Source organism: Dermacentor andersoni, chromosome 10, assembly GCF_023375885.2.
Source record: "Dermacentor andersoni chromosome 10, qqDerAnde1_hic_scaffold, whole genome shotgun sequence".
In the NCBI taxonomy this organism is placed as follows: Eukaryota; Metazoa; Arthropoda; class Arachnida; order Ixodida; family Ixodidae; genus Dermacentor; species Dermacentor andersoni.
This window is the reverse complement of record NC_092823.1, coordinates 22,282,994-22,298,289: the sequence shown is the minus strand read 5'-3', so window position 1 is coordinate 22,298,289 and position 15,296 is coordinate 22,282,994. Positions and strand designations below refer to the sequence as shown.

The 15,296-nt window shown below is 41.6% G+C and overlaps 1 long non-coding RNA gene across 1 annotated transcript; it reads right to left on the bottom strand.

Moving 5' to 3' along the window:
• Positions 1 to 976: 976 nt before the first annotated feature.
• Positions 977 to 14,425, bottom strand: LOC129381991 (uncharacterized). Its single transcript, XR_008610072.1, has 2 exons — positions 13,808 to 14,425; positions 977 to 2,594 (listed from the first exon to the last, which is right to left on the bottom strand). It is a non-coding gene; the product is annotated as an uncharacterized lncRNA (long non-coding RNA).
• Positions 14,426 to 15,296: the final 871 nt, after the last annotated feature.

Here is a 15,296-nt window from a genome sequence, read left to right as displayed (position 1 = left end):
GGTCTCCTTGTACGCCATCTGGCGCCTACGCCATAGGAATCGACTGTGCAGCATCGTCTGTGTCAGCGCCACCATGCGACATCTGGATGCTGGATTCCCCATGGAAGGTCCCACCGGCACTGACGCCAGGGCTCCAGCCAAATACACTGTAAACAGGTTTGACCCTTTTAGGGAGTTTTGGCCTCGTTGCATAACTTCAGCCCTTAAGGGAGGACAATATCCTCCATTCGATCGGAGTTTTTTTTCACACCCTTGTGTTTGGTGGTGTTAAGGGGAATTATGGGAGTTTTTTAATTCTCCTTTGAACACCAACCCCTGAGTGGTTGCAGGAGTCTATATGGAGAATTATGGGAGGTTTTTAATTCTCCTTTGAACACCAACCCCCGAGTGGTTGCAGGAGTCTATATGGGGAACGTTGGGAGTTTTTCATTCCTCTTTTGAACACCAGAACTATGGAAGTTCTTATGAGGAGCTTTGGGAGCTTTTACAAGTTGACATGGGTATTTTATTTTGCTTCTTATGGGAATTTATAGGAGAAGCGATGGGAGTTCTTACGTACATATTTTCGGAAACGTTTGGCTTCTTAAGGGCGTTTTGAAGGATACCTTTGGGAAATTATTTTACCTCCTTGTAGGAGTGCTTAGGTGTAAACCTGGGAGCAACCGTTCCCATATTTTGGGAGCTCTGCTTAAGGGAGCACTTATGGATAGTTTTGAGAGTTCGATTTTTGCTTTTTATGGGAACATATACGAGAATGCTTGGGAGTGAATTTTTACAGCTTTAGGGAGCTGTTTTACTAAGGGAGTTTTAAACAGATGTTTTGGGAGTGCATTTTAGCTCCTTATTAGGGCTTTTACAGGTAGGTCTGGGAGTTTATTATGCACTTTTTGGGAATTTTACGAGGTTGAAGGGAGTTCTTTTTGTGTGTGTGTTTAGTAGATTGTGTCTGACGAGTGCAAAAACCATGACAAAGCAATAAAATGTCTGGAAATTTATTGCAGTTCCAGAATCAAATGTGCCAGCATGATAGTACAATCAATGACTATTAGCATAATGAAAGTGAAATAATTCAATAAATTGGATACAAACAAGCAAACCAGTTTGACAGGAAATTCAAGCATATTGCAAGCTTCAGTACAGTTGAAAATCCACAAGTGCAGCCAAGACTGAAATTCAGCGGCTCAAAACATCATGAGCTATTGGGCAGTCCTTGCATGCATTAGAACAGGCCAGATTTGTTTTTGCATGTAAAAAGCATGCTACAAAAAATGATGCAAAGGAGGCCAGACAGCACCAATGACCTAGAACATAATGAAAGTACCTTTGAATACCTATGCTATTTCTAATAGACATCTACGTACAACTTATTCTCTCATGTAACACACAGCTGCAAAGAAAAAGCAGAAGTGGTACCACCCACTCTGAATCAATTTCCTTAGCGTGCGGCACCTGAAATTCAAGCTTGCCAGCTACAGAACATGACAAGTTCACAGCAAAATGGGCATAATGTGATAACAGTAGACAAACAGGTGATATCTCAGGCTGAAGTTAATTCAACAAGGGGACTAGTCGTCATCAGGGAAAGAAAATCCAAGCAGACAATTCCAGCTCACACTTACTTGCATACACAGATGTCGCTACATAGGTTTGTGTTGTGATGCCCCATGACCTAAGTCAGCATCAAAGAGGTTCATTAAAGAGTGGCACATATGCAGTGGCACACACCCAGCGTACATACACAAGTTTGTGTCAAAAAAGTTCATTGGAGAGCTGCATCTACCCAGTGGCCCCAAGTGCTCGTAGTAGCCCCAGGGGCACATACTGAATTTCCACAAATATAAGGAGTTTTTTTTTCAAAATTTCTGGCGTCAGAAGACGCCTCGCATTATATAACTGACATAGACACAAACAACAAGATCACTCATAGAAATTGGTGCCAGCAACCTGCCAAACTCCCATACTTCTACACACCTTGCTACCCCAACTAAACCCCCATGGTGAGCATTTAAACTTACCTTACCTTCTCTATGCACTCACTCATTTTGCTGGATATCCATGGAGTGGAGAAAAGTGAACTATATAAATACTGCCAAAGAAAACGGTTGTTACCCTAACGAAGAAGTCCACTTCTCAAAAAAATTTCTCCACCTGACATAACACTTGTTCGACCTCTGCTGATCACCTTCAGCTGAATATTGCATATCACACAAAGCAGCAATTCAACTATAATTTTTAGTTTTATAATGAATCAAAAATTTCTTAGGATGTGAAAGAAAATATGATACAGGAACCTTTAACAGTATCCATAAGTGTGAAATTTTTACACAGGCAAAGAGGCAAACACTTTGCCACCAGGGCACACATAAGGCGTCATTACATTTTCTCTGCAAAAAGCCTTAACACCCCAACGACAGGTGGTGTTGCATGAAGCCATGCATGCATTTCAAAAAATAGGCATTTTGTATTTTCTTCTTCCGCAAGATCAAGGCAGGCAGGCTGTGATGCTGTGCAAACAGTGGTGGCCCTCAAAAGGGAAGGAATCCACACAAAAAGCCATGGTACTGTTGAGATGGCAGTGCATGATAGGGAGCATTCTGGAAAACAGAACAAAATAGATTATGTACTATTGTATTGCAAACAGACACCACATGAATATTTAAACATAGCATCACCAATTATTCAACAGTGCTGGGCCATTCAATGCTACCACTCCAAGTGCATCTTGGCCACCTCAGATTTTAGGAAAAATTACAGCCCATTGTACAGTTGCAGACTGGATGAAGGGGAGAGTATGACGAAAGCCCGTCTGGTCGGGATGATGCATACTAAAAGGAAGAGGTCTAGACACCGACCAAAATGTTTAAAATAGTTTTTTACATTTTCAAATTCATATAAATTCAAATAACTTCAAAAATTCAAATAAGTACTTTAAACCATTTTGGTCAGTGTCCAGACCTCTTCCTTTTAAGTCGCAGAATGCACAAACAGACTACTTCGCGAAAATTTCACATGGTGTGAGTATCGTTATCTTGTAGGTTAAGGTTGAAACATCACGGCACTGACAAAGCTACAAACAAGTGTTTCTACGAATGACCACAAGGCCTTCCAGAATGTTTCATTATGTGAGATAGACCATTAATGTTTTTTATCTGCAAAGAGTATCTTCTTATTCTGACTTAAGTATAATAGACCTTCGAGCAATTTCTGAAAAGTATTTTCATCCAGCTCGGGTGGTTTATAGGCGCAAATAACCAATTTAGGAACCCCCATTTTGTAGTGAAGAAAGCTTATATTAAAAAAACCTATAGCTGCAGTGATTAAAAGCTTCTGAAATTTTGAATCAACTCTTTATGTCTGCAGAAGCTCTTTAATTAGGTATTAGGACGCCTTGCAGCACTGACAATGAAAGGAAATCATGACAACACATTACAAAAACTAATAAAATGAATGTGTTCTTGATAATATATGTTGTTGTATTATACACAGATTATACAAAACACCAGCAGTAATGTGCATATCTTCAGAGTGCACACACAGTTCACCAACGTAATAATAAATACAGGTCAACATCATAAAGCAACACATAGGTACTGGCGTTTTTCTTTAACATTGGCCTAAAAACCAATCACATGAGCATTCAGCCATCATATAAGCAGCACCTGCTTGCATGAATTCAAGGAACTTTCAGATGTGCAAAATCGTTTAGGAGCTTTTAAGCAATAGGCATGACACTACTATTATGATTAATTTGTTGCCTGTAAGTGGTAAATCAAGTGAACTGCTAGTTGTCCTTCCGGTGAAGGATATTGCAGAAAATGTGAGGACAAAAAGATTATAATAGCTATTTGGAACTCATGAATGTTAAGAAGATAATATGCAATGTTACCATGCTGACAGACAGTCAGATAAAAGATGATACAAAGAAAATATTATATATAGATTACACAGATGCAAGCATTCTGCTTCTTTATTGCTGCAAAACTCTGTAGTTATAGAAGTGCTTCATCCCCTGAAAAATATTTTTAGCAATACATTCACTATGGCGTTCTATTGAGGATGCATCAGATTTGCATGCTACAAGTGGTTTGAGCTGTTCACAGACAGACATCTGGCTTGTAAACGCAAGAGTAGACGAAATACTGCAAGTGCTCCAGAAAAATGCTTGCATGGTAAGGGAAATGACAAAAACAAGAATGTGGATGAAAAGACCAAACTGCCCCAAAGTCTAATTTTAGCAATGTAAGGTTTTATGAAACATAATTACAGTTCTAAGACAAAACAAAATACCAACATGATATGCAGAGAATGGGTGCTGGACATCAAGCAACCTCACTAAACAATGATTACATACATAAAAACGACACATTCGCAGGAAATTTCACAATACACGACATATAAACTATGTGATTCATGATGCACCCATGTCATACATCATATTGTTCAAGTAACCAACTTCTTTATTCAAGACCCCTGTAGAAGGTTTGTTAATGCAGTTATTGGTTTCTTGGATGGAAAAGGCCTAGTATACAAATCTGCACTTCCCTGCCTTATATTTGCAAACTGCATGTGTACAGTCACAGTTTGGCATGTTTTGCAATGTTTTGTGAGATATCCAGATGCTGTTACCACCTACATCTGTGCACAATGCTCCTGCAGCCTGCCATTACCACAAATCCTGGTCTATCCTACATAATACCCCAGTCACACGGGCACTTTCAAAGTCCTTTGAACCAAAGATTCTTTACTTCAAGGGAGAATGTGCACTGTCACACAGGCACAGCAAAGGAGCCCTACTGGAAGGTGGCTTTGAGTCAAAGGAGTGCGCGTTCGTCCTTTGAAACCTCAAGGGAATACTCCCAAGCCTAGAGGGCGTCTGACAGTAGAAAAAATAATCTAAAGATATGGAAGTTCAATTTTTACCTCTTCAGAACAAGCTTATAAGTACTGAATACTGTTACTAAAGTACTAAACACTTTCGGGACACCCGCAATCTCCATCATGAAAGCGCCGATACAGCAACACCGGTACGGCCTGTCGTCAGCAGCAACCTCGACACAACACGGTTGCCATGTGCGATTTGGTTCTTTGGTTAGTGGCTGCTAGGCATCCCAGTCTCCTTGGCTTTTTTCTGCACATCTTTCCTTGTCACTTTTGTTTTTTAGTTTTTACAGCGTTTACGTGTACCTACCGCTACCTAGCCACAACGAACGAAACAAAGCAGCTGAAGCAAAGGCAACAATGAATAATCGACGCCAATGTGCGGTGTACGAAGCGGTACACATGGTGGCCATCATTACAATAAATACATCTGTTTGTGATAAAGTAATGCCTTTACTACGTGTGCATTTTGTTTTGATGTTTCTATGTATTAGGAAAAATAAATGTTGCTGAAAAAAATGTGACAAATTTATTATAAGACGCATTGGGCTATATTTTTTTATTACTTTCAAGGTGATGGTAGCGCTAAGGATACATTGCGGTCTCTGTTAAAAGCTTCAACGGAGACTACCTGGAGACCATGTAGCACCGACATATATCCGTTGAACTAATGTCTTTGAAAGCTCAATGCTCCTTAACTTCAAAGGACCTTTGGCATGCTCGTGTGACGGGTATAACACTTGCTGCTGAAGGCATTAAAGGCACTCAAAGGTGCCTCAAAGACAGGCTGAGCATTCTGCGCAGGTTAGCGTGTCAGCAAGGCCTGAAACACTTGCAGGACATTGTAAAAGATGTCAATACATGGCAAAATACAACAGCACAACATACTCAGAAAATGTAAGGCTAAAATTCCACACTGATATATAAGGGCCTTCCCAGACAAACCGATAAATGCAATAGCACACCTTCAATTGAAATCTCGAATATAAAAATTGATTACTTGAAAAAGATGTACGGTACATGCAAAATAGAATGAGTGATGTATGTTATATGTCACGTATAGTCAAATTTTGCTGCAAGTTTGAGCATTTCATGCATGCATATAATCGCACTCATGTACAAAAACAAGTTCATGTGTAGTGCTCATCCTGTGCATTTCATGTGTTTCATCTTATAGTGTAGTAACTATGTTTCCTAATGCCAGTAACCAACTCTCCCAGCTTTCAGCAATAGTATGCAAGATTATTTATTCTTAGGAGTATGATAGCAGGAAGAAACAAGGATAAAGACCTGTCAACAGGACTAGCATCAACTACAAGCTGATTTGGCTCCTGGATGGAAACGAGTATTAGTAATCCTAATCATTATCAATGTTTCAATGAGGGAGTGGGTGAACCCAGAACTTGCACAAATAACTACAGTAGCCACATGGCTGAACATATGAGCCGTGGGTGTTTCCCTATCTTCCAGCACATGAGGTTAGTTGCAGAGCCCCGAGAGGGAAGTGATTGTGGTTTTCCACATTAGCAAATAAAGATCGACATGTGTCGGAAAATAATCACCATCTCTCATCGAAAACATGTAATTGTTTATAGAGCATTTATCCTCAATTCATTACACAGATTGCGTTAGGTGACTAATTTGTTTGACTACTGTTCTTAGTGCCCCATACAAGATTAACCTTTTCCATGCCAATTTTATTTTCAGAAAACCACTGAAATTTCTAAAATATTTTTATTAGCTATTCTTTGTGAAGAGATTTTATTACTGCAATATCAGCAGTTCGTTTAAAATTTTCTGCGGCCTTTTACTAGCTGTTTTTCATGTTTTTAGGTTGCAAACAGACAAGGACGCAGAAACTGTCTACATGAAGCATATTTTTTTAAAGAAAGTCAAGCGTGCTTTTGTTATCCTCCATGAAAAATGTTATTGCAGGAAGAAAGGTGGTTAACCGAGGGCCCCTATTTTTATTATTCATATCATAAGAAGCCAACAAACACTGACACCAAGTACAACATAGTTGAAATTACTTGAGCTTAATAAATGAAATAATGAAACGATAAATTAATGGAAATGAAAGTGGATGAAAAAACAACCTGCCACAGGTGGGGAACGATCCCACAACCTTCGCATTTCGCATGCGATGCTCTACCAATTGAGCACCGCGGCGCCGTTTACCGATCCACTTTCTTGGGTATTTATGTTTCCTTGTAGAACCCTGGGAGTGTTAGCCAGCGTTACCACTCACAGACCTTGGCGGCGGACATGGAACATCCTTTCTGCCGCAGGCGTCACGAGAACGTGATCTTTTTTTAGTGAAGGCAACCGGTCAATAAACCCACACATGCTACCTGAAGGCATCAATGTTGCCTGATTCGAGACACTCGTTATGTAATAAATGAGAAGAAAGAGGGTTAACCGAGGGCCCAATTTTTACTAGTAATATCATAAGAAGTCAACAAACACCAAGGACAACATAGGGGAAATTACTTGAGCTTAATAAATGAAATAACGAAATGATAAATTAATCGAAATGAAAGTGGATGAAAAAACAACTTGCCACAGGTGGAGAACGATCCCACAAGTTCACTTTCTTTTTTTGGGGTGGGGGCAAAAACTGAACACATAACTAATCACTGATCTATCATGCAAGTGGTGTTTGCCTATCTCAATAGTCTATATAGACAGAAAACTAGGCTCAGGTGTTTTTATCTCTAAAAGAAAAGACAAGCTTTTATACGGCAACCTATCAACTTGAAGCCCACGTTAGTAGTTCTCTTCTATGGCATCTAGCTGTTGAGCACGAGTCAAATAAAAATTAATGCAAATGTATTAGTGTTCCATGCTTTTAATGCATGGAAAAGGGACACTAAAGGAAATTAATGAGTTAAGTTAGATTAAAGGTTAGCCTTTTGTAATAACAAATTCATCATTTATATCAAGAACAGAGCTTTTATAAGCAAGAAAATTAGAGAACTGGAACATCAAAGGGCACCAACTAATATATTGAACCAAATTCTGTAGTTTTATTTGCCAAAACCACAATATGATTATGAGGCATGAAGTACGAGGGATTCTGGAATAATTTTGACCCCCTTGGTTACTCTACTGTGCATACAGTGCAAAACACACATGCATTTTTGCATTTCACACCTATCAAAATGCAGCTGCCACAGCTACAATTTGATTATCCACCATCAGGCTTGGCAGCGCAACACCAAACAGCCCAACTCAGAGCCCATGCTTGTCAGCAACCTTCTGCAGTGAGTGCATCACTTGGTGCTCATGAGGCAGTACTTCCAGCTGCTTCAGCTGCTTTAAAGTGTGCGCACTGCTGGCTTTTGCTGTTTTACAGCCCTTAAAGCCCAACCACAACAAAAGTTAGGGCTGCATAAAAAAATGATTCAAACAGTGTAAATACAAAACAGCATTCTAGCAATCTTGATACCGAGACTGAAATGAATGCCACAATTACCAGTAACTGGCAGTGAGGCATGACTCAGATTGCAGGGCACCTTAGTGTGGCCTACGAGATAAGGGACCACCTGCAGCTGCCTGCAGTGATAAAAACCTGAAGGCAATGTGGACTCTCGTCATAGCCACTAACCACCAGGTTCATGTGTCGTCTGCTAATACAGTATTAAAAGAATATCAAAAAGAAAATTAGATACCAGCCCCGCAGCTTTGCCAAGATTACTAGTAGTATTTACTACTAATTTATTACCAATATAGCCAAAGTGAAATTTCATTGCATTTGGAATTTAAGCTTTTGCAGTAGGGGTTTTGAGATGTGATAATCGCAATGCTCCTGTGCTTTGTGACATTACATCACTAGATATTTGACAACGCCGTGGTTCTAAGTGTTTTTACACACATCGATATCTTGATTCTTTTACAACCTAACTCTAATATGACACATGAGAATACGGTAGATAACATTTGAAATGTCTTTAATGGGCACGGAAAAGGACTAACCTTTACACATGAGACACGCATGGTGAAAGCATTGTAAGCAAGGCTCCCACGTGTCTTTACATAATTTTTCACTTTGGTCGGTGTCAGTTCTGTTTTTTCCCTTGACTCTTCCTAACCGGACAAGACTTCGTCAGACTCAACTTCATTAACCCATTGACAATATGCTGCATATCTTAGGTAAACATTTGATACTCACCCTAACGCATGTTTCCTGAAGTTACCAACTAAGAGCAAAGAAAGGTTAGCTACTGTATGAACCAGCCTAAATCCATGTTAAGCCCACAATTGCCCAATGTGCCTTGAATAGGCTCTAAAAATGTGTATTAACACAAGGCGCAATAGATTTTGTGCTCACGTTGGCATGTTCATAACAGCTGGCCTCCCTCACTCTCATCATCGGAATCTCAGAATCCCTACTGCGAAAACTTCAGGAGTGGAAAGCAGCAAAGGTAACAGTGCGCAGTTTGAAGCAACCAGAGGCACTGCCTCATGAGCACAGCAGTTGCACTCACTGAAGAAGGTTAATGACAAATATGGGGCCCCATTCGTGCTGCTGGTTCCGAAGAAGCCATCTAAGCTTTTTTCCCACGCTTGAGTGTAAAAATACAGCTGCTTTTAACAAAAGGCATGCAACACCGTTCATGAATTGTGCCATTGGAATGGTTTACCAAATAACCTCTTACTTCTGGTAAGCTCTACACAAGCCAAATTGGACGCTGCACTGATGAAAGGGCAAGAGAACATTTGCAGAATATAAAAACAAAGTAAGACCAATGTAGGTGAGCATTGTAACACATGCACTTGTCATCCACAGCTTGAAATATATTCTTGGCAGAAGTAGAAACATGAATTCACAACTGATATCAGAAGCTCTTTTAATATCAAAGAATGACTGTGTAATTATTCTTTTTTTTTCTATTTCTCACAAGTATGTGTATGAATGTTTTTTGCTTTCGGTTTACACAGGTTGCTACACCTCGATTTGTTTGACCCTGTTCCCTTCTTTGCAATCTTTCCTCCCTCCCCCTCTTTTATGAACTTCCAGAGAGATTATATGAATAGTTCCTGCTTTCTTAGAAAACATGGCACACACGCGGTGGATGTGGAACATCCTTTCTGCTGCAGGCATCACAAGTACGTGATCTTTTTGGGTGAAGGCAACTGGTCAATAAAGCCGCACATGCCAACTGAAGGCATCAATGTTGCCGGAATCGAGACCCTTGTTATGTAATGAACGAGAAGAAAGCAGGTTAACCGAGGGGCCCGATTTTTATTAATCATAAGACGCCAACAAACAAAGGCACCAAGGACAACACGGAAAATTAACGGAACTGAAAGTGGATGAAGAAACAACTTCCCGCAGGTGGGGAACGATTCCACATCTACGCATTACGTGTGTGATGCTCTACCGATCGAGCTAACACAGCACCGTCTTCCCATCTATTTTCTGGGGTATTTATGTTACTACTAGAACTAACCCTGGGATTGTCAGCCAGTGCCACCACTCACAAACCTTGGCGATATGTAGAGCATCCTTTCTGTCGCAGGCATCCCGAGTATGTGATCTTTTTGGGTGAAGGCAACTGGTCAATAAACCCACACGTAGTACCTGAAGGCACCAATGTTGCCAGATTCGAGACCCTCGTTATGTAATGAACGAGAAGGGGGTTAACCAAGGGGCCCGATTTTTTACTGCTGGTGTAGTACACACTTTCCTGCGTTTAGGGTGATGCCAGCTTCTTGCAGGTGCTGAAGTACTTTGTGCAGTCGTGCATCATGTTCTGTCTTCGTGCGGCCAAACACTATTATGTCGTCTTGCAGACATGCTTGGCCGTCCAGGCCTTCTAGCAGTCTTAGCATTTCCCAGTGGAAAAATTCAGTTGCTGTGGAAATTCTGAAGGACAATCAGAGGAACTTAAAATGGCCAAGTGGCGTCAGGAAAGTGTTGTACCTCTGGGACTCGGGTAACCAGTAACCAATATCCGGCTATAGCATCAAGTTTGCTAAACCAGGCAGCTCCGGTGAGTTTGGCCAGGCAATCATTGATGGTGGGCACTAAGACTCATTCTCACAGAATGTTCTATTTTAACCCTCCAAAGTCACTGCAGATTTGAAGCTCGCCTCCTTTATTTTTAGCCACTACCATAGGTGCATGCCACTCTGTGGTTTCTTCGACCTTTATGATGACACCCAGGCTCTCCGTTCTCTCCAACTCACATTTGGACACTCGGCAACATGGGCACAGGTACTCGCCCCGAGCACATAATAGCACACCGCTTGGCATCAGGGAGTAGCGATATATTGTAATCGGTCCTGAGAAGGTAGGCCCAGGTCTGTAGCCAGGTAGAGGTAGTGGCATAAAATGTTGGCTGGGTCGCTGACCTTGCCTTTTGACTCCGCTACTTCTAGGAGACTTGGTTGGACATTGAAGGATTTGATTGCGGGGGGACGTCAAAAAGTGCGTCATGCAGCTTGTCTATTACATAAATTTGTTCTTGACACAACCAGCCATTTCAGCACACGGTAGCAGTCTAACCGTTGCTTTTTTTGGTCCTGCCGGGTCCGAGCAGCTGTTCTTTTGCTTGCTTCAGGTTTCCCTTGACTTGTTCGTCGTAGAGGCTTGTTGGCATGGCAGTCACGTCTGCACCAGTGTCTACCTTGAAGCCATTGACCATCACATTGATTTTTCATGGCCCAGGATCCTGTTGGTCAGTTAATTGTCCAAGTAAACCTCTTCCAAAACAGCTTGGTATGTGCATTTTGTTCTGCTTTTTGGAAGCGGAAAAGCATATGGCAGCTGTGTTCCTTTTTACTGCAGGCACTGCATGTTTTGCCATTCGCCGTGCACATAGTGTGTGATGGTGAACCATAGGTGTCTTGTTGAGCCATACCACTTGCATGTCAGCGCAGTTTGGTCACGCTGGTTTTTACGAGAATTATTTGACTTTCCTTTGCTCTTCGAGAAGCTGTGCATGGTGTCTACAGCTTCAAGTGATTGTAGCTGTGGCCGTAGGTCCTTTTGCTGCTGTTTGATTGTTGCCGCCATGTTGCGAGCAGCGTTGACAGCGGCTTCCAGAGTAAGCTCAGCATTAAGTTGCAGCTTCTCACTTACCTACGTGTCTGTGGGACCGACCACGAGTCTATCACAGATCAGTTCCTCTTTCAGGGCGCTGTACTCAGAGGCTTCAGCGAGCCTGAAGAGTTCGGTGATGAACATATCAGCTGTCTCATGCACGTCTTGCTTCTGGCTGTTGAACTTTGCACACTCGTATATCATGTTCATCCGTGTCAGGAAATTTTTTATGAACAGTTGCATTACTGTATTGTAGTCGAGTTTCTCAGCATCACAGAGCCTGAGCAAGGCTAGAACGTCTTTGGCTTCACGACCCATGGCATAAATGAGTGTGTTCACCTGCGTCTCATCGTCGTCTTTAGTCTGGAGATAGCTCTATAGCCCTCCCTTCTCGTGAGCCACCGTTTCTACTCCTCGGGCTGCCGAAAATCAAGTTTTTCCGGCAGTTTGACGACGAACGAGTTTAGTGGAGCTGCGTGCTGGGCTGTGGACACTGTAGGTGAAGCCATGGGTAGCAAAGTGTCGTATTCACCGCAGTGCGCTGTGATGTAGACTTCTACTTGCGTGGTGCATTTCTCACAGCGTTGTCGAGTATCCCACCGTTGCCTCCATGTCATGGTCGGGTGACGAGCATACGTGATTGACAAAACGTAAGTGTTAACTGGAACTGTTTACTAGGTTGTGTATGCAAAACAAGCACGGCTACATGCCGGCTCGGCTTACACGGTCTGGTCCGCTCTCCCAGAGGCGTTGTTCCGCATCTTACATGACCGTGTACACAGCGCCATCTCGTTGCGGTAGCTCGCATGACACGGTGCACCAGTGTAACTCAATGGACAGCAACTTCAAAAAAAGTATATTTCGGAAGGCTGCCCAAGTTTAAACAACTCTCAGTTACCGTTAAGGCGATTTGCCCTCTTATTAACATGCACATTTACGCCACTAGACCATAACCTCATTGCTACATTATAGCACAGTTTTGGTCCGAATTAAAACACTGATATAACACAGCGGAAAAGTTACGAATAAGTGCCATAAATACGAAGAATATTAGAAGGGCATACACTATCATTCTTGCTAACTGCTCATTTGTTGAAATTCTGGCAGTCTTCTGAATTATAATCTTTAAACGTGCTGCCCATTGAGTTATGATAATGCATTGCGGTGAAATTTGATAGATGGCCGCAGAGCCAATTCAACATTTCAGTTTCAACCACAGCTAGTTACCCCTATGCTTTTCTTGGCTTCATTGCCTGCTGGCTTTATATGGTCATGATTTTAAAAAAATTAAGCCCGTTTTCCTTCTCATTCATTCATGCGAGGGTTTGAAACCTCACAGCTTTGATGCCTTTAGGTAGCATGCATGGGTTTATTAGCCACATGCCTGCTCTCTTCAGTTCAGGTGTTACGCGACACCATCGTGCAAAAAAAGATGTTCCACATCTGCCCACCATGGCTCTAAATGGCGCTGGCTAACACTCCCAGGGCATAAATACCATAAGTACCCAAGTTAGCACAATTGGTAGTGCATCGCGTGTGTACTGCAAAGGTTGTGGGTTCAGTCACTACCACAGACAAGGTCCTTTCGTCTGCTTTCATGACTTTCAATATTTTCTACATTTCAATTTCAACCACAGCTAATTACACCAACGCTTTTCTTGGCTTAATTGCCTGCGACCTTTATATAATCAGCAAAAATAAGGTTACAAGAAAATTAAAATAAATAAGTGGAGGACAGGGTCATCGGTGTTCAAAGAAGCACCTTCCTTTTTGTATCGTTAACCAACATGTGCGCCCAATAGGTAACTCCTCTACCTGCACATCGAATGACAATGCAAGAGATGCAGCTGGAACCCACAGTCAAATATATGTACAGCATACCAATGCATCTCTCCTCCGAAGGTAGTGAAGAGCACAGGTGCCTGTAGAGTTGCGTGCCACGGTTCCTCTTGCCAACCCATGGAAAGGAGCATAAGTGATGCTGTAGAGCTTGCTCCTTCAAGCAGTGTTCAGGTATCCATTCATAATCCTGCATGTAGTGTCCAATGTATTGTAGATATCAAGACAGCTTCAGTCCTGCAGCAAATAAAGTGATCAGTTCTAACCAAAATGTTGAGATGTAGACACTTTGGCAGGCGGATGTTAAATGTTGAAGTTTCTGGGATGCCAGTGATAATTTCATTAAACATTATATGGGCCACTCATACAGGGATGGAAGCAGTCAAAGAAGTTTTGGAGCAGCTCTGGGAGGTGGCAAATTTGACACACTGGAGCATGAATTGCCCGTTTTCGAGCAGTAAATACATATTTACATGAGTAGCTTGATAGAGGTCAATGAGTGAAATACAGGTATATGAAGAAAAGGTGTTCCTTATTTTACTTTACAGAGCACTATTTGATTATGGCAGATCAGTTCTGTGGAAGCCTGCAAGGCAAGTAAAATTCATGACAGGAAAAATTTTCACCCACCCTACTTTAGCATGAAGCTACGAAGGAGACCTGTACAGGTTTCTCGGAAACCACCATTAAATTACGTACTGGATATGACAACTAACTGTGGCCAAGAAAAAAATTAGTGAGTGCTTTCCGTGAACATCACCCACTATGTTGATAGGTTTATGTTTGTGCTACTCAAATTTTTTTTTTTCCATTGTGAACAAGCAATTAATATGTACTTGTAATGAATGTTTATTTCCTTACTTATCGAATATGGTGCCAATGCAAAGGTTGTGGAATACGCCGAGAAATGACCGATAACAGCGTTACAACGACCTAGTTCATGTGTGGTCTTTTTTTTTCCGACAAAAAAAACAAACAAACAAGCGAATTTTTCTTTAGAAATTCACGTGACAATGCGCTCCGCATCAGTAATATAAGTGGTCTCAGACAGAAACAGTGTCATCAGTGCACTGCATATATTATGAATGTGCAAACCTGGGGCACAGTCTTGTAAAGGTTCGCAAAGCGAACTGTTACCAAGATCGCGCTACTTCGCATTTGGTAGGGACTGTACTTGCACGCCAAAAACTGCTGACATGTCGAGAAAAAACTGCAGCTGCTCTTTCCCAGTGCCCCTATTTGACAAAGTTTTTGTAAAGATTGATGCAATAGTGCGCAGAAGCATTGTCATGGTAAGGGCAGTTTATTTTCACCTTTTATTTATTTCACGGGCTTTCGTTCTCGTGCCTTCACAAATCCTAGGCTGTCTTAAATGCTGTTACCGGCCATTTGTAACCATCATACAAAGCTTTTCACTGACATCTCATCGATTAGGTAAATCAAGACACTCATCAGACACAGTGAACACCATTCGAGTAGTGCACTCTGGTAATTTTTCATTCTTGGCAACCTGCAGTTGAGATAGCAGAAT